This window comes from Chrysochloris asiatica, unplaced genomic scaffold, assembly GCF_000296735.1.
Source record: "Chrysochloris asiatica unplaced genomic scaffold, ChrAsi1.0 scaffold00010, whole genome shotgun sequence".
NCBI classification, from domain to species: domain Eukaryota; kingdom Metazoa; phylum Chordata; class Mammalia; order Afrosoricida; family Chrysochloridae; genus Chrysochloris; species Chrysochloris asiatica.
Genome location: NW_006408528.1, coordinates 37290965 through 37317286, shown reverse-complemented (window position 1 = coordinate 37317286; position 26322 = coordinate 37290965). Strand labels below are relative to the sequence as shown.

General features: G+C 41.3%; 1 protein-coding gene and 1 pseudogene across 1 annotated transcript in view; one reads left to right on the top strand and one right to left on the bottom strand.

Moving 5' to 3' along the window:
• Window positions 1-26322, top strand: part of SRPK2 (SRSF protein kinase 2) — a 304605-nt gene that overhangs the window by 2131 nt on the left and 276152 nt on the right. The window lies entirely within an intron of this gene.
• On the bottom strand, window positions 23751-25356 carry LOC102836889 (annotated as a pseudogene).

Sequence of the window (26322 nt, the reverse complement as noted above, 5' to 3'; positions counted from 1 at the left end):
AGTGTTTGAGGCAATGACATTTCCCCCTTAATTCCTTCAATCAAGAGCTATTATTTTAAAGAAATGCTTGATATAATTTACTCAACAAATATTTGGTTGCCTTTTCTAGGACATGGTGATACAGCTTTGAACAAGACAAAGCTCCTCATGGGGCTTTCATTTTGCAGAGGTTTGGGGAGGACTCATAAAAGTGTCAGTGATGAGGGGCAGGAAGGAAATAAAGTAATAATACTGGTCACATTGGACACTGCAGGGCACTGTGCTCATTGTTTGACATGTATCTGCACCTTGTGACAACACTTTGCGATTGTGGTTGTTAGTTGTTGATAAGTAGATTCCCACCCATGACTCCATAGGGTTTTCAAGGCAGTGGACTTTCCTGTAACTGATCAGAAGCCTTCCTAGGAGCCTCTGGGTGGGTTCAAATTGCCAACCTTTCATCTAGTATTCGAGTGCTTAATATCTGTGCCATCCAGGGGCTCCATTTATACCTTATGACGGGGACTCAGCAATGGTAACATGCCAGTGGTTAAGCTGAATCTAGGCAGCCTAGAGTCTAGAGTCTACATTTTCAACCCTCGTAGGAGTTTTTGAAAGGAGCTCTGGTAGCGTTGTGGTTACGAATTGGACTGCTGCCAGTAGTTCCACGAGAAAGATGAGGCGGCCTGCTCCCGCCAAGATTTACAGCCTCGGAAACCCTGTGTAGGGTCACTATGAGTCGGAACCTACTCCATGGTACTTAACAACAACAGGAGTTTTTGAACAGACTAGTAAGGGGAGGAGGAGGTAGGAATGTGGCAAAGGCCCTGAGATGGAATGGGCTAGGAATGTTTTAGGGATCCTCAGGTCCAGGATAGCTGGAGTGTACAGACAAAGTTGGTGAGAGAGGCAGGAGGCAAATTGTTTTCGGCCTTGTGTATGAGAGTGGCAGGATCCAGTCCTGTTTTAAAACAGCACTGGTTGTTATGTAGAGACTGTATGGTGGGAGACAGAAGTGGAAACTGGGAGCTGTCTTTCTGTTGTAGGAAAGGGGAGATGGTGGTGACTGGGTTTATATTGGAGGAATGGTGGTACAGAGAAGTGGTGGTTAGAAAGAACTTCAGGAAACTAGTGTCTGAGGACTTACTCATTTTATAGGCATGCTGCTTAGTTAGGGTCAGGGTCTCCTGATGTTGGTTTAGCTTTTTGATTAATTTTCCAGAGGAGGAAAAGGTCTAATTTTGTAGCATACTAATATAATAACTGGCAAAATTAAATGATGTACCTACGTGGTCCTGGTTTGATGTAATATCTGCATTTCTCATTATGTACTTATATATGCAAGCTGGCTCTTCATTAATTTTATTGTTGCTCAATTCTGTGAGCTTTTATGAATTGAGCCAGTTCCTTTACACTGCTTTTTTAGCATACCGGAATGGAATTGTAGTTGTCAAGAATAAGATTTCAGTATTTTTGCTCAGATGAGTCAAGTTTGAGCCTCATCAGATTGTGCCAGTGCGTTAGTGTGCTGAATTTAATTGTGCTGTTTTGTGAGTAACAGGCAGCATGGAGGAGCTACAATGTTATTCAACCATAAGTCCTTTGAATGACTGAATTAGATCGTTTGGGATAGATAGTTGCCTTGCAACACGAGTATATTTATATACATTTTATAAAAGGCTCTGGTTTTTTTGCATGCAACATTTTTATTGAGGCACAATTCACATGTCATAAAACTGACTCTGGTTAAGTGTTTGTGGTAGATTCACCAAGTTGTGCAGCCATCACCACTAATTATAAGACATTGTCATCGCGTTTAAAAGAAGCCCTATCCCTGTTAGCAGTCATTCCGTGTTCCTCTCAGTGTCTAACCCTGACACGCATTAATCTACTTTCTGCGTACCTCATTTTATTGCACCTTGCTTTATTGCATTTTCCAGATGCTGCATTTTTGTACAGATTCTAGGTTGTGGCAGCTCTGCATGGAGCACCCCTATAGATGGCATTTTTCCGACAGCAGGTGCTCACTTTGTGCTTCTGTGTTCCATTTGGTAATTCTTAATTTCAAACTTTTCTAATGCTGTTGAGTGCCGTAGAGTTGGTTCTGACCCATAGCAACCCTGTATAGGGTTTCTGAGGAGTGGTTGGTAAGCTTGAACTGCTGACCTTGTGGTTCAAACTGACTTTGCAGTCTAGCACATTATCCCACAGCGCTATACCAGGTCTAGTGTAAATAAAACTCTATATGAGCTGGGAAACCAAAACCATCTGTCTGACTCCTTTTTTTGTGACATTAGCTTGTCAAGTGCTTGGAGCTGAACCTGCAAGATCACTGAGGTATACCTGCAAATGGAATCATACACATGTGGTTCTTTGTTTGTGGCCTCTCTCATTTGACTGAAGTTTTCAAGATTTATCCATGTTGCAGTGGTATCAGTACTGCATTCCTTTTTTATGACCAAATACAGCTATTTCAGATACACCACATTTTTCTTTTGTCTGTTGATAGACATTTGGGTTGTTTATAAAACTTTTTGACTTGACTTTTTTTTTTAAGTGATAACTTTATTATTAAATAATTTAAGATTCATTAGAAGTCGCAAAATTAGTATGGGGGGCTTCTCCCAGCTTCCCTCAATGGCAGTGTCTTATGTACAATATTATCAGAACCAGAAAATTGAAAATAGCACAATACTATTTATTGAAATTAAGAGTTTTAGTTTTTGCATGTACTCTCTGTATATTTTGATCAGATTTTATCACATTAGTCACCACAGTGAGGATCTCTGTAGACTTGTTTCATCTCCACAAAGAAATGCCTTCTTAAATTATCTTTTAATAGCTACATCCTCCCCCCAGCCCTCATCCCTGGCAAACACTGGTCTATTCGCCATCAAGATAATTTTGCCACTTTGAGAATGCTATATAAATTGAATTATACAGTGTGTAATATTTTGAGTTTTTTTATGCCCACTTAGCCTAATGTCTTTAAGATTCATCTTTGTCTGTATCTATCATTTATTCTGCTGAATAAATTTTATTATATAGACATCCCACAGTTTAGCCATTCATCTATTGAAGGCTCTCTGGGTTGTTTCTAGTTTTTAGCTCTTACAAATAAAACTGTTCAACATTTGTGTACAGATTTTTATATTAATGTAAGTTTTTATTAATGCATGATAAATACCCAGGAGTGAGATTCCTGGAGGACTCCTTTTTTTTTTTTTTTTTTTGGTAGATTCTCATTTAACAATTTTTATACAAATTGTTACATGACTGGTTATAATTTTCACAATGTGTCAGTATTCTCATTATTTCTTTTCTGTTTTCATTGATTTAGCTTTCTTTCCCCTCCTTTTCATCTTTGCTTTTGGGTAAATGTTTGACTGTTTGGTTTCGTATCATTCATTGTTTAAGGGAGTACATTACTCATTATTTTATAAGCCAATCTATTATATGGCTGAAAGGTAGCCTCCAGAAATAGTTTCATTTCCAAATTCAAAGCTTATCTGTGGATGATAGTCTTTGTGGGTTTCTTGAATCCTGGTGTGATGCTGCGGGTTAATGTGCTGGACTATAAGGTTGGTTTGAACTGCAAGGTTGGTGGTTCAAGCTCACCATTCACTCGTTGAAAACCCTGCACAGGGTCGCTATGAGTTGGGACTGACTTAGCAGCAGTAACTACTAGTCTCTGTAGGTTGGTTCAGTTGTTGTTAGGTGCTATGGAGTTGGTTCTGACTCATAGCCACCCTGTGTAAGGAGTGGCTGGTGGGCTTGAACCACAGGGCTTTCAGTTAGCAGTCCAGTGCTTATCTACAGCACCACACCAGAACGCCATTGGTCTTGTGTTGTTGTTACTAAGTATCAGCAAGGTGGTTCGACTCATAGTGACCCTACATGGGGTTTTCAAGGAGTAGCTGGTGGGTTTGAACTGCCCTGTGGTTCACATTCCAGTGCTGATTCTACAGCGCCATTGGTGCTATAGGTCTGGCCTTTTTTAGGAATTTGAATTTTGCACTGCATTTTTCTCCCATTCTATTTGGGACCTGATATTGCGTCCCTGGTCAGAATGGTCAGAAGCCTGTTGTTGCATCTTATTTTCCTGCATGGTATCCTGGTATGTACTTTCTTTGGTACTGTTGCCCTTTTCTTTGGTTGGTGGATCCTGTAAGTTATTGTTCATCTGCTTGGTTTTATAGTGTGAAGTCTGATTGCCACTGAAAGTGGTGGTCATGGGATTGGTGATATCAGGAATCACAGGGGGACAATTCTGGGAGGCAGTGGTGCAAGTCTGTGTTCTTACTAGGTAAGCCTCAACCCACCCTGCCTTGTAGTACAATGTCAAGTTCATAAGTCTGTGACTTTGGAGTGCTTCCCTTGAAAGCTGGTCACCTGTTTTGATTTCTTACTTTGTTGTGCATTTTTTATTTAACAAGCATTTTGCTTAATAGCTATGTAATTCAATATAGTAAACCTATGAAGCAGATGCCATGTATTAGGTGGTGTATTGACTTTTAGGTAAGATAAAGATAGGCAAATTTCAGTACTAACTGGGAGGTAGGAGACTACCTTGGAAATGGTCCATTGGAGGACAGTATGGTGAGCATTGTAAGATTTTAGCTTTTTTAAAAAAATAAAATTATTTTTTCCCTCTTAAATGATAAAGGTAATATGATCATGGTAGAAATTCAAGGCAGAAGTCTCAACTGTGGCAAGGTATACCTCAGGACAAAGACGAGAAATTTGTAAACCAGTTACTTCTTGCCTTTGTAGCCCCCATTTTGGAAGTAGATACTATTATTATTATTTTTTTTTTACTTTTTCTTGTGAGTTTAGTGAAGATTTATAGACAAGACCATCATTTTGTTGCTGATTGCACTTTGTTTCATCTCAATGATGGCAGTCCCCTCAGTGGAACAACAGTTCCTCTGCTTCCTTCTGCTCTGTGGTTTCCCGTCTCCATTCCACCCACCTTGCCAGCCCTTCTCGTCTTTGTCCTGAGGTATACCTTGCCACTTTGATTTTGAATGACTGACTGTTCCATCATTCATAGTGAGCATGCATCACTAGTGGTGGTGTTCCCCCATACACGTATCTACTGCATGGCTGAAAGTTGGGCCATGAGGATGAGTTTCTTTCCAGACCTGAATGGTGATTGAGGGCCAGAGTCTCAGTTCCTCCCACCTTTTTATGACCAATAAGTCTGGTGTTGTTTTAAAAAATAATTTTGAATTTTGCACCACGTTCTGCTGCTCTATCTGGGACCTTCTAATGTGACTCTTTCAGAAGTGTTGGTGGTGGCAGCTGGGCACTATCTAGTTCTTTTGGTCTCAGAGTCATAGAGACTGATGTTCACATGTTCCATTAGTTCACTGGACTCTAATTGATTCTAAGCATCTTCAATTATCGTCACTCTTCCTTCTGCACATGGAAAGACCACTAGGTACATCTTAGACAGCCACTCATGAACTTTTAATATCCCAGACACTACTTACCAAAGTAGGATGGAGAACATTGTCTTTGTGGAATATGTTATGCTAGTTTACCATGTTATCCCCTGAGACTATGGTCCGGAGCCCCAGGTTCAATTACTTTAAGATGTTTAATAATATCTAAGACACTTTCATCATTTTACCCTCTGTATGGACTCCTGGTACGGCGCTGTTGGTTAATGCGCTGGATTGAAAAGTCCCCTTGAGTCTACGGTTCAGGTTCACCAGCTGCTCCTTGGAAACTTTATTCAGGGTCGCTACCTGACTCGATGGCACTTTAACAACACAACAACAACATTAGCGTATAGGAGTCCCAGTATGGTGATACAGGATAATGCTCTGGACCACAGGTTGGTTTGAACCACAGGGTTGTTAGTTCAAACCAACCAGCCACTCACCAGAAACCCTATATAGGGTCACTATGAGTCAGCAGAGACTTGACAGCACTTAACAACAACAACAATTAGAGTGTATACTCGTGTATATTTTTTTCCCCATGCAACAGAATATCTGGGATTTAGCAATGTTGTTGCTTGTACCAATATTACCATGAGTTCATTCTTTCTGATTGCTCTGTAGAATTCTGTTGGATGAATATAACACAATTTACTTATCCATCCTTCTGTTGATGAGTGTCCTCCCTGCAGTTCCCCCCAGCTTTTGGCCATAAAATAATGAACAGTGAATAATAAAATTGTGTGTAAAATAAAGTACTTGTATATATGTCTTTCTGTGGATATTTGCATTCATATCACTTAGGGATATTTCCATGGAATTGCTTGGTTATAGAATAGGTGTAATTGCAAAGTGTTTTTCTCATCTTCGTTGTGAAACAATTTTATAGATTTATGGATATGAGTTGTCAGATATATGTTGTATGTATATCCATCAAAATACATTATGAGTATCTTCTGTAACCTGAAAGAAGACTGTAAAAATCAGGAGGACATTCTAAAGTGGATCTTGAAGTTGTTGTTAAGTGTCCTCAAGTCGGTTCTAACTCATAGTGACCCTGTGTAGGGTTTCCGAGGAGTGGCTGGTGAGCTTGAACCACTGACCTTGCAGTCCAGTGCATTAGCCAGTAGTAGTTTGCCAACGAAACAAGCAGGGCCGAGGGAGGTGTTCCAGTCAAAGGAAGCAGCTGGTGTAAATCTGTGTAAGTGTAAATGGCCCAAATGTCACTATCCATAAAGCTGGTAAGGTGTGTGGTCAGCAATGAATTGGGGCTTTCAGAAAGACTAGGGTCGAGCCTGTTGTGAGGCACAGTCAGTGAGATTTTAAGAAACGTAATTGTATGGAGTACGGCTTGTTGTTGTTGTGAAGTGCTGTCGAGTCGGTTCAGACCCATAGTGACCTTGTATAGGGTTTTCGAGGAGCAGCTGTTGAGCTTGAACCGCCGACCTTGCAATTCAGACGGCTTTGTTATTGTTGTTATGTGCCGTGGAGGCAGTTGCGACTCATAGTGACCCTGTACAGGGTTTCTGAGGCTGTAAATCTTGACGGGTTCAGAAAGCCTCATCTTTCTCCCACAGAACAGCTGGTAGTTTTGAACTGCTGACCGTGAGATTAGCAGCCCGATTCTTAACCATGACACTACCAGAGCTCCTTTCAAATGGCTTAGAGGCCAGTAAATCCAGGCTTACAGGCCAGGAAACTGATGGATGCTTTGTTGTTAAGTGCCTATGAGTTGGTTCTGACCCTTAGTGACTTTGTAGAGGGCTTCCAAGGAGTGGCTGGTGAACTTGAACAGCACATTCACTCACAGTGCCATACCAGGATGGATACTTGTTGTTGTTGTTAAGTGCCGTTGAGTTGATTCCGATTCATAGTGACCCTGTATAGGGTTTCCAAGGAGCAGCTGGTGAGCTTGAACCACCGACCTTGCAGTTCAGATGACTTTGCAGTCTGATGCATTAGCCCACAGCGCCACACCATGAATACTTTGTTGTTGTTGTTATGTGCCGTGGAGTTGGTTCCGGCTCACGACAACCCTGCATAGGGTTTCTGAGGCTGTAAATCTTTACGGGAGCAGAAAGCCTCATCTTTCTCCCGCGGAACAGCTGGTAGTTTCAAACTGCTGACCTTGCGGCTCACAGCCCAATTCGTAACCACTATGCTATCAGAGCTCCTTACCATGGATACTTAGTTGTTGTTAAGTGCCGTTGAGTCGGTTCCAACCCATAGCGACCCTGAACAGGGTATCCAAGGCTGTAAAATCTTTACGGGAGCAGAAAGCCTCATCTTTCTCCAGTGGAGCAGTTGGTAGTTTCGAACTGCTGACCTTGCGGTTTGCAGCCTGATACTTAAAAGGGTATAATTGGCTTGACTTAGGAGTCTTGGTGTGGCACTGTAGAATAAGCACTAGACTGCTAATCACCAGGTCAGAGTTTCAAACCCACCAGCTGCTCCTCAGAAACCCTACACAGGGTCTCTATGAGTCAGAACCAATTTGATGGCTCTTAACAATACCAATAAGGAGCTCTGGTAGCGTAGTGGTTACGAATCGGGCTGCGAACCTTAAGGTCAGCGGTTCGAAACTACCAGCTGCTCCGCGGGAGAAAGATGAGGCTTTCTACTCCCGTAAAGATTTACACCCTCGGAAACCCTGTACAGGGTCGCTTTGGGTCGGAACCGACTCAACGGCACTTAACAACAACAACAACAACAATACCAATAGTGTTCAGTTCGTGGGAGGAAAGTAGTAGAGGTCTAGGATGAATCTCAGGTTTCTGAGTTTGCTGAATTTGCATAGTATTGCTGTTTATTCAGACATACCAGGAGGGACTAGTCCATGGAGAAGGCCATCATGCTTGGTAAAGTGGAGGGCCAGAGAAAAAGAGGAAGAGCCCCCTGACGAGGTAGATTGGCACAGTGGCAGCAGCAATGGGCTCAAGCATGGAAACGATTGAAGTTGGCACAGGACCAGGCAGTGTTTTGTTGTACGGTCACTATGATTTGGTACCTACTCGCTGGCCCCTAACAACAACAAAGAGTTCTGGTGGCGTAGAGGGTTATGGGTTGGGCTACTAACCTCAAGGTCAGCAGTTTGAATCCACTAGCTGCTCCACAGGAGAAAGATGAGGCTTTCTGTTCCTGAAAAGACTTAACAACCTTGGAAGCTCTATGCAGGGTCTCTCTCTGAGTCAGAACTGACTTGACTGCAAACCACCATCACCACCACCATTGCGATTCCTTAATATGGGAAATACAGAGGAGGTTTGGGGTAAAGTTAATGATTACTTTGGCCAGTTTATTAGCGGTATCTATGTGATTGAGTCTAGGTGTGGTGCAGTAGGAGAAGCACCGGACTGCTAACCACAAGTCAGCAGGAGTCAGAACTGACCTGACAGCCCTTAACAACAACATCTGATTCTAGTTAAGAGATATTGGCTCAGTGTTTGCAGCTGGAGCACTGGGAAGAGCTCAGGTTTAGACTCCAAAATCAAACCCACTGCCATCGAGTTGATAGAGGGTTTCTGAGGCTGTAACCACTGACCTTGCAGTACTATCCTCTGGTGGCAACTGAATGAACATGTGGAATGCGAAGAGAAGAAAGGGAAAGAGCCAGAGATATAGGAGGAGGAGCAGAAGAAAGTACTTCCCAGAAACCAGGGGAATAAAGCACTTCAAGAAGACAGCAGTGAGTAGTGTTAGTGATTGCCAAACAACAAAAAAACTGGAGGTAAGCACTAATGTTGGCCTTTTGACTCTGGCCGAATGTCATTAGACCACGCTGGAACAGTCTTAGCTCAGTGTGAGTGAAAGGAACAACGACCTTATAGAGTGATGTGTGTTACTTAGAAGAGTTTGTTTTGGTTTATTTTGCTTCTTGTTGTTAAGTGCTGTCGAGTTGGTCTGACTCATAGCAATCCTGTAGAGGGTTTCCAAGGAGCAGTTGTTGAGTTCAAACCACCGACCTTGGGATTTAAACTGACCTTGTGGTCCAGTGCTTTATCCCACAGCGTCACACCAGGACTCCTTGTTTCGGTTGGGGGTACTTTATTTTGTTGTTTGATGTCTCAGAACATTTCTGACTGTGTTTGTGTTCATTGAAACTTTGTGTATGTAAGTATGTTGTTGTTAACTGCCGTTGAGTTGGTTCCAACACATACTGACCCTGTATAGGGTTTCCGGGGTGTTAAATCATTATGGGAGCAGAAAGCCTCATCTTTCTTCAGGAAACTACAGGTGAACTTGAACCGCTGACCTTGTGGTTCGCAGTACAGTGCTTATGAGACACCAGCAGGAGAAAGATGAAGCTTTTTGCGCCCATAAATACTTAGAGCTTCGGATACCCTGTACAAGGTTGCAATGAGTCACATTTGACTCACTGGCACCTAACAATAACAACAATGCAGCACTTATTAAAATCCATGCATGATGTGACGCTGGCTCTTTTATCCTAAACTGCAAATGTTATGGTCAGTGCCATGGAGTCAGCCCTGACTCAGAGTGACCCTATAGGGTTTCCAAGGAGCAGCTGGTAGGTTTGATTCGCTGACCTTACAGTTAACAGTCCAGTGTTTATCTGATAGTGCCACACCAGGACTGCAAATACCCACTTGTAAAACATGGGGACAGTAATTTTTTATTCTTTCTAAGGAACTATTATTTTGTTGACCTCCTAATTTAATGAGAATCTATTGCTATTTAAAGTGATTCTTTAAGACTTGTATACAACATTAATGACTTACAGCCTGAGAAATGATTTAAAAACTGTAAAATTTATTTGCCTCCTTTTAAATTGATTTCATTGGGTTTTCTATAAGTGTCCTAAATGAATACTGATTATAGTGATTTCAGATTTTCTTTCCCATTGGTTCTCAACCAGTCAATGAAGAGCGTTTCACTTCGCTCCCCCCGACCCATTTTCTCAGTCTGACCAGGATTCCAAGCAGCTGTGTTCCTCTAGGAATGCGCTTTCTCCTTCAAGGCGCATAGGTCACATGTTCTTACCATCTGCCTTCACAACTGTTGTTCCAGCTCCTGGTGATCCTTTGTGTGCAGAGTAGAACTGCTTTGGAAGGTTTTCAAGGCTGGGACCTTTTGGAAGCTCCTCACCAGGACTGTCCTCCGAGGTGCTTTTGGATGGGTTTGAACCACCAACCTGTCTGCTGGTAGTTATACTCTTAACTAATCTGTACCATCCAGGAACCTAAGCCTAGCAGTCCTTTAGTCCTTGATTGTTTACTTTCTTTGTTCTTCTCTTGAAGGTGGCTTTTTTTTGGCACTGTATTAAAGGAGCTCTGGTAGCGTAGTGGTTACGAATCAGGCTGCGAACCTTAAGGTCAGCGGTTCGAAACTACCAATCGCTCCGTGGGAGAAAGATGAGGCTTTCTACTCCCGTAAGGATTTACACCCTCGGAAACCCTGTACAGGGTCGCTATGGGTCGGAACCGACTTGACGGCACTTAACAACAACAACAACAATTAAAGTTAAGATAATTTAGAGTGTACTCTGTTGTGGAGTCCTGGTGTGGCACTGTGGGATAAAACACTGGACCACAAGGTGGTTTGAACCCCAAGGTTGGCAGTTCAAACTTATCAGCCGCTCTTTGGAAACCCATATACAGGGTCACTATCAGTCAGAACTGACTTGATAGCACTAAACAGGAGCAGCAACACTCTATCATAAGGTCTAGAATATAAGGAAACCATCTCTTTTTTGATAAATAACTTTTATGAAAAGACCTTGACTTATTTGGGGGCATATGTGGTACTTTTTTACTATGATTTTAGCCTTGGACTCCTGGTGTGCCGCTGTAGGATCAGCAGTGTACTGTGAACCACAAGGTTGATAGTCCAAGCCAACCAGCTGCGTTTGGAAATCCTATACAGGTCTGTTAAGGAGCTCTGGTAGTGTAGTGGTTATGAATCAGTCTGCTAATCTCACAGTCAGCAGTTCGAAACTGCAAACTGTTCTGTGGGAGAAAGATGAGGCTTTCTGCTCCCGTAAAGATGTACAGCCTCGGAAACCCTGTACAGGGTCACTGTGAGTCAGAACCAGCTCCACGGCACATAACAACAACAACAACATACAGGTCCGCTGTGAGTTGGAGCCGATTTGATGACACTTACAAACAACAAATGTTTTGCCCTTGATATTTGAATTAAATTCTGTGTTGATTATCTTTGTAATCAGACTGCTGTGCTAATAAGTGTTTAAAATTAATATTTGTTTTTTCAAGTATAATTTTGTCTGTGTGTATTTTCCAGATATCTTTTGGGTAAATTATTAATGTAAATATTCTTAGGCACTCTAATTCTCAGGAGTCCGAATACTAGAATCTGACGCCTCAAAGCGTAGGGACAAGTCGGAGCATCTGGATGGGATTAGGATGCTTTAATCTTGGACGTGTTAGGAACACAGCACTGACTGTCACCAATTTTGAACATTCAGCTCAGGTGCCCCACATTCCCCATACTGCTGTGCCTCTGAGCAGATCATGTGTGCTGAGTGGGTTAGTAGATTGGGTGAGAGAAAACTTATGACTCAACCCAGGGTACATTCATTGAGATCAGATGGACAGTCCAATTAGAAGAGATTCCAGGCTCTTGGGAATCCTTACTTCAATGGCTGGGATGCTTCCTTTGGTCACTAGGTGTTGTCTCTGCTCCTGACAGCCAGGGTTGCAATGTGTGATTGTAGTTCTGTTTCTGATGCCACTTACAGGGGACTTTATCCTGTTGATTGTTTTTATTTGTAGACTATTTTGTTGAAAGTCGTCCCCCCCCCCCCCAACACACTTTTGGGGCAGCTGGGTGTTGGGATGCAATGTGCCTTATCCTAAAATAGAATGTAGCTGGAGTTTAGTTGTAGAATTATTGTTTCATCTACATCTTTCACAGAAGTAAGGCTATGGATCTGAGAGTGCGTGGGGTGCCAAGGACTTTAGAAAGCATCTAGACCAGTGGTTTTCACCTTAATTTTATAGCAGCAGGACGCATTAAAAATAAAAATCTTATGTAGTAATAGTGTTACTTACAAACTGGAAAAAGTGATTCTGCTCTGGGAGAATAGTCAGATGACAGCTTGGTCCTACCCATCTGGCCTCCCCTCATCCATGGTAATGTTCACTAGGCACCTTCTTGGAACACAGTTTAGAATTCACTGCACTCGCTGAACTGCTAGTTTAGTTCCACTGAAGGAGAAATGAAGGCCAGAAGAGGTGGAGGCTCTTGATTCAGGTCACTGCTCCTTCAGTGCCAGTGGCAGCTTAAGAATCCTGAAGTCTTCCCCCATGATCTTTGGGTTTTTTTTATGTTTTTATTGGGAGTTATGTGTTAGCTTACATGAGTGAACATTATATTCATCCTATCGTATTTTGTTTCATTGCAATGATCACAATCACCTGCATGCATCATCAGACAACTAAAGGGTACACTCCATATGCCTGCACCCCGGCCGCCAGCACACAGACCCTTTCCCTCCCTGAGTCCAGAGACCCCAGCTGCTCCTTCTGTCCACGTCATCATCTTTGCCTCCATCCCTAGTGTCACTCCCTCCCCGACAGGGTCTCACACTTCACTTTTCTCCCTTGATGGTTCCAGGGATCTCTGCTGCTGGACTGCAAAATCAGCCCCTCCCCTCCTTTTGTTACCAAGCATTTACATTTACCTTTCCAACACTCACTGTCAGACTTGATAGCAATCATTTCCTATTGAACCATAGGAGTACTTTCCCCCTCACCTTTTATCAACCCCATCCTGTTAGGTTGGAAACAATTAAGTGGAGGGTCTACCTTTCCCAGCATCCTCGGGCGGGCGCTAGGTTCCCTATTGAAAGCTTATAAGCCAGTCACTTCTTGCCTTTCTAGTCCCCCCATTATGGGTAGCCAAGATCTATGTTCCCCATCCCTGTTGGCCCTGTGTACCATGGGGGTGTGAATGATCCTCACTGTAGAGATTTGTCCACTCCTTTGTCATACTGCATCCACAAGCATAGGTCAAGTTCACACACTTGTAGTGGGTTACTCCCCCCCACCCCACCCCCACTCTTCCTCTAGTCATGTTCTGATCATCCAGCCATTGATGCCAGGTCAAATGGGTACTATATGCAAGTGTGGGTGTTCTTGTGCATCTCCCCTCACTTTATATCAGCCTGGATGCTTCACACTCCATTCTAGTCCTCTGGGGCCATGTCCCTGCCCCTGGGCCCAGGAGTCCCCAGGTCTCATCATACTGCTGGTTAACCAGGTTTCAATCCACGTTAACAGGATTCTACTGAATGTGGTCAGACTTAGTTCACAACTTCATTGCTGTTTTTCCCCCACTTACCCCTATTGGTGACCAACATTGTCAGCAGCAGGACCATATGCTATTGTATTCCATTTGAATTTCAGTCTTGGAAGGGGATGTGCCTTGAGGGGACCTGACCACTTGCCTTGATGGCTCCCTGGGGAACAACTTGCTTGTTTTTGTAGTAGTCAATTGGACTGCTGTTACTGTTTTTGATTTTTCCTGCTGGTCTTTCTTTCAAGAAGTATCTTCTGTTCTTCTAGCTGCTCCAACTGGTCTACTTGTCCTTTTAAGTGGAAATGTCCCACCTCAGAAGATTCTAGTTGGGGATCAGGATTCCACCTATGTTCTTGTGCAATGCAAAGGCTCTGCAGGGAGGCTTCTTCACTGGGCAAGTTCTAGCCCCATTTTAGGTATTCTAATCAGTTATAGGCTGAAGATGGATTACAAGCTTTCTCTATTGATGTTTCTGACTATTCCTCTCTCTCCCCTTCAAGTATCTATTTTACAATAGTAGGCAAGTGAAAACAAGATTCAAAAGACAGGCAAACATCTTAATATCATTTCCCCACTTTTACCTATTCAAACCATGCCTCAGTCTTTGTATCCACGAGCCCTGTTGTTCCACGTTTGTGCTTACATCTTTATTTACCTCTTTCTTATTTAGCCCAGGTAAACTTGCCTAGCTATTCTCCCATCCACCATATTTTTCCTTTCCCATTCCCCTTCTCTAGTATATGCCCCCCTCCCAGTACCCAAACTATCTTGTGCCTATTCCCTACCCTGTGCTCCACCTTCCCCTCCCTTCCCCTCACCCCACCCCATACACCCTGGTAACGAACAACAATAACAACAACAAAAAATAAATAAATAAAAAATTTTTCCTCCCTTTTAGTGTGGGTGCTTTTTCTTAATATTTTACATTAATGGACTTATGCTATATTTCTCCTTTTGTGACTGACTAATTTCACTCAGCATAATGTCCTCAAGGTTCATCCATGTTAGGCGGTGGCTTGCTGCTTCCTTGTTATTCTTCAGGGTAGTATAATATTCCGTTGTGTGTATGTACCAAAGTTTGTTTATCCATTCTTCCATAGATGGGCACTTAGGCTGTCTTCATCTTTTTGCTATTGTAAATGGTGCTGCTATGAACATTTGTGTGTATTTATCTACTTGCATTATGATTCGTGCTTCTTGTGGATAAATATCAAGTAGAGGAACTTCTGGATCATAAGGTATTTCTATTTCCAACCTTCTGAGGAAGCGCCATATTGTTTTCCAGAGTGATTGGACAATTTTGCAATCCCACCAGCAATGTAGGAGGGTCCCAGTCTCTCCACATCCTCTCCAGCATTTTTTGTCTTCTACTTTTTTGATCTTTGCTATTATTGCTGGTGTGAGATGATATCTCATTGTTGTTTTGATTTGCTAGTGATCGTGAACATTTCTTCATATGTTCGTTGGCTGCCCATATCTCCTCCTTGGTGAAGTGTCTGTTCATGTCCTGTGCCCATTTTTTAATTGGGTTATTTGTCTTTTTCTTGTAGAGGTTTTGTAGATTCCTATATATTTTGGAAATGAGTCCCTTATCTGATGTGTCATTGCAAAAGATTTTTTCCCATTCTGTGGGCTCCTTTTTACTCTTTTTATGAAGTCTTTTGATGCACATAAATTTTTAATTTTCAGTATGTCCCATTGATCTATTTTGTCTAAGTTTCAAAATGTTAGTAGTCTGTGTATGCCATGTATTAGAGCTCGTACATTTTCCCCTAGTTTTTCATTGATGGCCTTTGTAATTTTGGGATTCACATTTAGGTCTTTAATCCATGCTGAGTTGTTTTTTGTGTAAGGCATGAGGTAAAGATCTTGTTTCAGTCTTTTGCATATCACGTTTCAATTCTGCCAGCACCATCTGGTGAAGAGACTATCTCCTCCCCATGCGATATACTTAGGAACTTTGTTGAAAATCAGTTGATTGTATGTGGATGGGTTAATTTCTGTATTCTCTATTCTGTTTCATTGATCAATGTATCTTTCATTATAACAGTACCTGGCTGTTTTGACCACTGTAGCCGTGTAATAAATTTTGAAATCGGGGTGAGAGGCTTTCCACCTAGTTCTTCTTGTTAAGCAGTGCTTTGCTTATCCTGGGTCTCTTTCATTTCCCTATAAAGTTTGTAATTGTTTTTTCCATCTCTTTGAAGAATGTTGTTGGAATGTGGATTGGGACTGCATTATATATGTAAATTGCTTTAGGCAGTATTGACATTTTCATAATGTTAAGTCATCCTGTCCAGGAGCATGGTACATTCTTCCATTTTTGTAAGTCTCTTTTGGTTTCTTGTAGTAGTGTTCTTTAGTTGTCTTTGTATAAGTCCTTTGTTTGTCTGGTTACATTTATTCTGAGATATTTCATCTTTTGGGTGGTTATTGTAAATGGTATTGTTTTCCTAATGTCCTTTTCAGCACTGTAGTTATTGGTATAGAGGAATCCAACTGATTTTTGGATGTTGATCTTATATCTTGCCACTTGCTGAATCCTCCAATGGGGTCTAGTAGCTTTTTCACTGAGTCTTTGGGGTTTTCTATATATATGATCATATCATTTGCAAATAGAGTTTTACTTCCTCTTTGCCAATTTGGATGCCTTTAACTTCCCTGTCTTGCTGTATAGCTCTTGCTAAGACTTCCAGCACAATATTGAATAGGAGCGGTGACAGAGGGTATCCTTGTCTGGTTCCTGTTCGCAGAGGGAAGACTTTCAGTTTCTCTCCATTGAGAGTAATATAGGCTGTTGGTTTTGTATATATGCTCTTGATTATGTTGAGGAATTTGCCTTCAATTCCTTTGTTGAGTGTTTTTATTAGGATTGGATGTTGGATTTTGTCAAATACCTTTTCTGCATCTATCGATATAACCATGTGTTTTTTTTTTTTTCCTTATTTATATGTTGGATTATGTTGATTGTTTTTCTAATGTTGAACCATCATTGCATCCCTGATGTGAAACTCACTTGGTCATGCGTATTATTTTTTTATATGCTGCTGGATTCTGATGGCTAGGATTTTGTTGAGAATTTTTGTGTCTATGTTCATGAGGGATATTGGTCTATAATTTTCTTTCTTAGTGATATCCTTTCCTGTTTTGGCATTAGGGTTATGCTTCCTTCATAAAATTTATTAGGAAGTTTTCCATCTTCCTCTGTATTCTGGAATAATTTAGAATAATTTGAGTGGAATTATGGAACTTCGGAGTTGGAATGCCCTTAGCAGTTACTTAAAAGTAACCCCTTCATTTTATTGATGAGAAAATTGAGCCTCAGATAATATAATCATGCCCTGAAGATTGTCTGACTAATTAGTGGCCTCAGGGATTTATGGTTTACTCTGAGAGAGGCAGGTAAGTACTGAAAATGACTCAAAGTGGAATGCAGTGATAGTGCATAGTGATATCAGTTATTGCACTGTGTAAAATTTAGGGATGGATTAGTTCTGATGACATATCAAGGGAATTTTTATAGCGGAGGATACATTCAAACACGGGCGTTGGGGAAAATGGAGAAGTTGGATCTCAACTTAAACCTGGAGGATATGCAGAAGGTGACGTGATGGGAAAAGATATGGCGTGCCGTCAAGGTGTGTTAAGCTCGGTGAGCCCTGGGGATCATTGCTGACTTTTGAGAAGCTGAGTGGCATGATCACCTGCTTAAGAAAGATAGCTGGCATCTACGTAAAGGACAGATGGAGGTAGGAGTGGAGATTGACAGTATGGAGAGAGACTTTAGAAGGTGATGGTAGTGGTCCATGTGAGAGATGATGGGTGGCTGTGAAGGGCTTGGACATGTGAGTCTCGGCAAAGGTGGAAACATTAGACCATGGCAGCCTGCTAGACTGAGCTCCTGGTCGGCATTCGTGTCCTGCTTACCATAATCTCTGGTACCAGTGCAGTGCCTAACACATTTGTTAGCTGGAGAAGGAGGGATTTTAATATGTCTTTGGATGTTTTGTACTTAATAAAGTTGAGGATTTTGGTCTGGTAAAGAACACAGAGGGTGAAGAAGGGAAAAAGGTAAGGGGGCGGATTTTGTTGTTGAGTTTGATACTTGTGGAACATTCACAGGGAGACATTGAGCTGGGAATTGGGATCTGTGACTCAGATGAAAGGTAGTTCATTTGGGAATTCCAGAGCCATCTACTACAAGGCTGTATTGAGGCTGTAGGACTAACAGAAAGACTAAAGAGACATCCTTGAGAATAATCCTTCATTCTGAACGGGCCTGATGAGAAGGAAGGGAGTCCTGGTGGCACCCTGGACTAAGCGTTGGACCACTAACTGCAAGGACAGAAGTTCAAACGCACTAGCCACTCAGCAGGAGAAAGAAAGATGAGGCTGTTTGCTACCATAAAGATTTACAGCCTCTGACATGTAGGTCGCTGTGAGTCGGAATGGACTGGATGATAGTTGGTTTGGTGTTTTTGGGATGTGGGGGGTTGGAAGGAACAGCAACAGTTGCAGAGATTAGAAGACATCCATGTTAGTTCAGTGTCTGAACTAACAAAGGAGTACAGTAGCGGAATAGTGGTGGTGGTTATGTACCGTGGAGTCAGAACCGACTTATAGCGACCCTGTACAGAGTTTTTGAGGCTGTAAATCTTGATGGGAGCAGAAAGCCTCATCTTTCTCCTGAGGAACAGCTGGTAGTTTCGAACTGCTGACCTTGCAGTTTGCAGCCTGATTCATAACCACTACGCTACCAGAGCTTCTGTGTGTGTGTGTGTGTGTATTTTAAATGTACAGTAATCAAAACTATCTGGACTGATACAATAGTAGACATAAAGCCAATGGAGTATGTTATATAACCAAGAGCCCTGCTGGCATAGTGGATTACAAACTGGGTTGCTAACCACAAGGTCAACAGTTCGAATGTTACCAGTCACTCCTCAGGAGAAAGATACAATAGCAGAGTAGCTGCAGTAAATAAAGACCAGTAAGGTAAGGTTATTGGGCAATTCAGGGGAGTGTAGAGTTGCTTCCCACTGAGAATAGGGAATTTTTACATGTTTGTTAATCTGGAGGAGGCTGCTAGTGGAAGACTGCTTAAAGAAATAAATTAAGACTAGTAATAGTTTAACGTTTATTAACTCTTTCATTACATGCTTAGGCACAATGCCAAGTGCTGCGCATGTTCTTCCATTGAATCCTTTTAGTGATCCTAATCCTAAATTAAAATATGTGTGTGTGTGTGTGTGGGGGGGTTGTTATTGTAAAATTGGGAGGGTATTTGAAATGAAGACTTTATTACCTGTCATATTACAGATGACAGAATTGAGTCAGAAGCGGAGCCTATTATAGGTCACACAACTTCTGTAAGAGGCGACCTGCAGAACAGAACCTACAGCCTTCTTCACTGTTGAGTCTGTGAGGAGTTGGTCACGAGTGTGTGTGTGTGTGTGTGTGGTTGTAGGGATGTTTTTTTGTCTTTCCTGCTTACATTGTTGTTAAGTGTCACTTAGTCAGTTCTGACCCATAGTGACTCTGTATAGGATTTCCAAGGAGTGGTTAGTGGGTTTGTGCTGCCTACTTTGTGGTTAGCAGTTAAGTGCTTATCCTACAGCACCACACCAGGACTTGCTACCTGTTTTAAAGGTCTATTAGATAATTTGTGAGCATATTTTTGAACCCACAAACTGGTCCAAGTGTATTGAGAAAAAGCACTGGGTGAGATGTCAGAAGAATTGGGGTTCTAGACCCAGTTCTGCCACTTGTTCCCTTGGAGACCTTTTAGTAAATAGCTTCTATTTCCTGAACCTCTGTTTCCTCCAGGAAAATAAAGATCATAAAAGTACACAGTCTCCTTTGCAGTGGGTCATAAGGTTATAGCAAATACGACAGTATGTGTAAGTTTGAAAGTGGTGTATGGGCTTGATGCTAGACAAAGGCTTCTCGTCCCACTCCTGCCTCTTAATAGTGTGTCATCTGGATGGTTATCTTCTCTATGCCCCAATAACAGGATTAGTAATAGACTTGCTTCATGGGGCTATTTCAGGAATTCAAAAAGAATTCATTTGGTATGTTTAGCATAATGTGTGAATATACTAGGATAAGCTTTACTTAAATTTATGACTCCTCTCTTTCCGTTAGTGTCCATTCTATAATCCTGTTTCCTGAGCTATTGACAGGGTTTGGCCTTGGATTTTCACATAGGTATATATGAAGGATCCTTGACTACATACTTTGTGTAATAGGATATGGTTGTAGTTTAATACTGTTAGTACTGAGTCCTGGTGTGGTGCTGTGGGTTAATGCGTCAGACTGCAAAGCCATTTGAACTGCAAGGTCAGCGGTTCAAGCTCACCAGCTGCTCCTCAGAAACCCTATACAGGGTTGCTATGGGTCAGAGCCGACTTGATGGCACTTAACAACAACACTCTGTCTTAAAGGGTCGCTATGGGTCAGAATTGACTTGACGGAAGTGGGTTTTGGTTTTGGAATCTCCCTATTCCCTCCAGAGTTGTAGTTGTTTCATACATTCTTTTCAAGCTCTGATTGTTTAAATAAAATGTTTTCTTTTAAAAAACAGATCTTCTGGTTATACAGAACTAATAGGGTTAGAGAATGCTGTTGTGAAGTGCCATCAATTTGGTTCTGGCTCAGGGTGATCCTGTATGCCTGTATGGGTTTCTGAGGATTGGCTGGTGAGTTTGAACTGCTGAGCTTGTGGTTCAAATGGTTAGAGACTAGTTCAATGGTTGTTAAGTGCCGTTGAGTCCGTTCTTACTCACAGACAGCGTGTATAGAGTTTCCGAGGAGCAGCTGGTGGGTTTGAACTGCCAATCTTGTGGTTCACAGTCCAACCCTGATACTATAACTCCACACGAGGAGTCTGGCTCAGTGGAATTCTGTATCAAATAATGACATTTCTTCTGCCAGGTGTCATGTTCTCCTAAATGTTACATGTCATTTGTATGGACTAACTAGAAAATACTTTTTTTTCTTTAAATTTTGAATTTCAAGGAAAATCTCTGGTTTTTAAAATTGTGGTTATACAAGCAATGACCCTTCTCCCTCTCCTACCTGACCCTGGTAACCACTAATAAGTTTATTATAAAACTTTTGTCTCTACATTTTTGCTTATTCTAGATATGTCCTTTTGAGGGGCTTATTTTGTACAGAATAATGTTGTGGGTTTCATCCAGGTTGTGACATGTATCAGAACTTCATTTCTCTTCATGGCTAATATTCCATTGTATGGTCATTGTTGCTGTGGTTAAGTGTTGTTGAGTTGGTTCCTGTATAGGGTTCCCAAGGGGCATATAGTGGGTGGGAACCACCAACCTTGCAGTTCGGTTAGATGCTTATCCTACCACATTTTAAAATTCATCTGTTGATGGGCATTTGGGTTGTTTCCACCTTTTGGCTTTTGTGAATGATGCTGTAGTGAATATAAGTGCAGGCATCTGAGTTCCTGCTCTCAAGTCTTTTAGGTATCTAGGAGTGGAATTGCTGAAGCATAGGATGACATTGTTTAACTTTCTGAGGAACCGCCAAATCAGTTTCCATTGTGACTGTATCATTTTACAATTCTCACCAGTAATACACGGGACCCCAATTTCTTCACATCCTTATCAGTTTATGTTTTATTTTTCATTTTCCTGATAACAGTCAACCTTTACAGGGTCGCTCTGAGTTGGAACCAATGCGACATCAACAGCATTAGCAGTGGGTGTAAAGTATCTCAGTTTGGTTTTTATTTCCATTTTCTTAAAATCTACTGAGCATCTTTTCATGTGCTTTTTGGTCATTTGTTTATCTTCTTTGCAGAAACGTCTGTTCAGGTTCTTGATGCATATTTTCACTGGGTTGTTTCATTGTTGAGTTTTGGAGTTCTTTGTACATGAGGATGCTTAAAGGTTCATAGAAAACTTAAATGAAAAGATAGATAATGGAATTTTCCTACAAAGTTTTGAAACCCCCTTGTATTCTGGATGTGAAGCCCTTATCAGATACTTGTTAAGTGCTGTCGAGTCGGTTCCGACCCATAGCCACCCTATTTTCCGAGGCTTCTGAGGAGCAGCTGGTGAGCTTGCACTTCCAACCTTGCGGTTTAAACGCACTTTGCAGTCCTGCGTGTTAACCCAAAGCACCACACCAGGACGCCTCAGGTACCAAGTATTTTCTTTCGCCCACTCTGTAGTTAGTCTCTTCACTTTGTTGGTGAAGTCCAGTTTATCTGTTTTGTTTATCTATACTAGACCCTAAAGCATAAGCTTTTTGTTTTCTTCTAACAGTTTTGTTTTTAGTTCTTTTACTTAGGTCGTTGATCCATTTTGAGTTCATTTTTGTATACAGCGTAAATTTTTTATATGATTCAGCATCATTCTTTTGCATGTGGAAATTCAGGCATCATAGAACCAGTTAGTCAAGAGAGAACATCCGTCTCCATTTAATGGATTTAGTATTGTTGAAATTCTTTCAACGGATCAATTTATTATGGGTTTATTTTCTGGATTTTCCCTTCTATTCCATTGGTGGTGGTGAAATGCCCTCGAGTCAGTTCCAACTCACAGTGACCCTGTATATGGTTTCCAAGGCTGTAAATCTTTGCAGGAGCAAAAAGCTTCATCTTTCTCCTGAGGAGTGATTGGTAGATTCGAACTGTTGACCTTGTGGTTAATAGCCCAGTTTGTAATCCACTATGCCAGCAGGGCTCTTGGTTATATAACATACTCCATTGACTTTATGTCTGCTATTATATCAGTCCAGATAGTTTTGATTACTGTAGATTTAAACATCCCTCTTCTCCCAAACACACACACAGGAGCTCTGGTAGCATAGTGGTTACAAATCAGGCTGCAAACCACAAGGTCAGCAGTTTGAAACTACTAACTGTTTCGTGGGAGAAAGATTAGGCTTTCTGCTCCTGTAAAGATTTACAGCCTCGGAAACCCTGTACAGGGTCGCTATGGGTCGGAACCGACTCGACGGCACTTAACAACAGGGAAGTTAATGGGTTAAAATTTAGGGTCGGAAATGTTCAAGGCACAGTTATTCCAGTCAGGACAGGCTCTTGTCAGTCATGTCCACAGGCCATGTTACCAAACTCTTGTAGAGCTTGCTGATAAATGCCCACAAGACATACCACTGTACCACAAACCTCAGTCTGAAGGTGCTTGTCTGTAGCTTCATGGGTCAACAAATGTAACTCCCCCAGTCAAGTTCTGTGAGGCACCCCACTCTGTACATATGCCTCCTGCCTAAAATCACTCAGCTTTCCTTGATCTGTGGGCTGGGAAACCCACTGCTCTCACGCTCTGGCTCTTGGTTCTGCTACTGCTGCACTACTGCCACTTGTCTGGTGTTCCAGCTTTCTGTCCCTGGGTCAAGCATGTTAAATTTGCAGGGATCTCACAGGCCAAAGGACACTCTCCACTCCTGGCTCTTCTTTGATGTTAGTGAGATTTCCCCTCCTGCTTCTGAGATGATTTATTTTATACCCATGCTAGAGTTTCAAGTTTCTACAATTACAATGAACTCTGCTCACATCCACAGCTGAATCATGGCATCCTATCAGTATCTTCTCCCACCTTCTCTTACTCAGACTCAGCAGGAAAAAAAAGTTGTTCGGTGGGAGTTTCTGATACCATGTTTTGAAATTAGGAAGTATGCATCTTAACTTCTTTCTTCAAGATTCCTTTAGTTGTTTGGAGCCCCTTGCAATTTCATATCAATTTGATGATTGACTTTTTCATTCCTACAAAGAAGGCTATTAGAATTTTGATGTGGATTACAGTGAAAATATAGATCGATTTGGGTATTACCAGCATCTTAACAATACTAAGTCTTCTAATTCTTGAACTTGAGAAGTACCTTTCATTTATTCAGCTTTTCTTTGTTGTTGTTGTTGTTTTTTAATATATGAAAAAGTATTTTATTAGTTTATTGTATAACACAGTAGTGACTACACCAGATTGTATTTTCTCAAGTGACAAATTAGGCAAAGGGTATAACATTTCTCTTTGGTTCCTAATGAGACCCTTGAAATTATCTGTCATTTAGAGGATTCAGCTTCTTACGACATACGCGATACAGTCCATGAGGATACCAGTGGTTAGTAGTAGTCAAGAACATTTTGCTAAGTTGTTATTTCATGGGTCCTTGCTAAAGGGGCTCATGTTTTATTTCTAATCTGGTTTTTAGTACTTAATCCTGTGTTTCTTCATTATTATGCACAGAATCTGGTTGAGGAATAGCTTTTGTGTGCTCATATGAAATGTCCACCGACGGGTGGTACCATCTTTTTGTCCTGCCTTTGGATGTCAAAGCAAACTCTCTCTACTTTGCAATTAGAATCATCTGGAAGCGAAGGTTATGCCGATTTATGACAAACACAATATAAAAATGCCATTTGCAATTGGAGATAAATGTTTCCAAACAGCTGTGTTTAAGAGTGCCCATTTTACTGCTGCCACTTGCTATGGTGAATCAAAATCATTATCAGATGGTATGAAAAAAGATGCTGTGAAGAAAAACTGCTTTTCAAATCTGCTGCTCAGCACACCTGTTTTCATCCCTTGACAACGCCTTAAAGTAAGTTGGCCATCTTGTTTCAATCTCAACTTTTCAGTTCCTTTTAATGGTGTTTTATATATAGCTTCAAATATACAAATATAACCTTCCTAGTTAGATTTATTGATAGATCTTTTCTTCTTTTAGATGCCTTTCTTTAATTTCTTTTTCAGAATGCTCATTGCTTTTATTATAGAAATCCAGCTGACTTGTGTATTTACCTTGTTTCCTGACACATTGCTGAATTGATTTATTGGCTCTAGTAGTGTTGTTAGTAGTGTTCGTTTGGGGTTCTGGTGTGGCACTGTAGGGTATAAGCACTGGAGTGCAAATCTCAAGGTTGACAGTTCAGATCCACCAGCTGCACCTTGAAGCCCTATAAAGGGTTTATTAGGTGGACAACACTTAACAACAAACAAGACGCGTTTCTGTAGATCTTTTTGGATTTTATATAGGATCCTGTCATTTGCAAAAAGGAATAGTTTTACTTTTTCCTTCTGGATTTTGATACCTTTTCTTTCTTTTTCTTGCTTAATTATGCTTTTTAGGACTTGAATCCAATGTTAAATAGTGTTGAGAACAAACATCTTGTCTTTTTTCTGATCTCGGGAAAACTGTCACTCTTTTGCCATTGAGTATGATGTTATCTATGGGTTTTAAAAAATTTATGTCCTTTATCATATTGAGGAATTTCCCTTCAATTCTTAGCTTGATGAGTGTTATCATGAAAGGGTATTAGATTTTGTCAAATGCCTTTTCTGCATGAATTGAGTTGATCGTATGGTTCTTTTCCAGTGGACTGCTAACCACAAGGTCAGCAGTTCAAGCCCACCAGCTGTTCTGTGAGAGAAAGATGAGACATTCTGATCCTATAAAGATTTGTAGCCTTGGTTTGCTGTAAATTGGAATTGACTTGATGACAGTCAGTTTGGTGGGGTTTTTGTTGGTTGGTTGGTTGGTTTTTGAGTCATGGGATGTGTCACAGCAATTGGTTTTCTATTGTTCGAATGCCTGGAAAATTATCTAATTTTGATGGAAGTCTCTCTCAAGAATAATTTGAGACCTTTTCGATACAGGCCATCGCCAGGTTGCAAACATACAACTTACAGATTTATATTTGTCTTCTAGTCGTGTATAAATCTGCCCTGGCTTTAAAACACTAACTAAACTCACACTGCTTTAGAGTTGGTTCTGACTCATAGTGACCCTATAGAACAGAGAAGAACTGCTTCGTAGAGTTTCTGAGTCTAAATGTTTACTCTTCCTATAGAGTATCTGGTGAATTTGAACTGCCAAACTTGTGGTTAGTAGCCTGACACTTAGCCCACTGTGCCACCAGGGCTCCTTGAACCAACTCCTACTTGCAGCAAATCCTTCATCACAATCACCTTCACTTGCTGCATATTGAAAAGGCGTCTAGCATTTCACTGCTAAATAAGAATGAAGTGCACCTGTGCCAACTTAGCTACAGAAGCGGTATATTCAGAAACCGATCTCATTTATAATTGGGGACTACCTATGTCTCTGTTAGTAGTTTACAAGAAACTGTGCACATGACTTAAAAAAAATTTTTTTGTTGAGAATATACACAGCAAAATATACACTGACAATAGCTTTTTTTAAAAATGTAAATTATGTGATAGTTTACATGGGAGAACATTAGCTTTTTACATTCATCCTATCTTATATCGTTTCATTGCCATGATTACAATCCCATCCATGTATCATCAACCAACCAAAGGGTATACCCTGCAAGACTACCCCCTAGTCGTCAGCACACAGGCCCTTTCCCTCTATGACTCTAGAGTCCCCAGCCTCCATCTCTGGTATCACTCTGGGTAGGGTCCCACACTCTGCTCTTCTCCTTGGATGGTCCCAGGGACCTCTGCTCCTGGACTGCAAAGTCAATCACTCCCCTCCTTTTGCTACAAAACATCTACCTTTACATTTCCAACCCTCACAGTCAGTCCTGATGACAATTATTCACTACTGTACCACAGGAGTCCCTCCCAGATAGATTGGATACTACTCAGTGGAGAGTTTACTT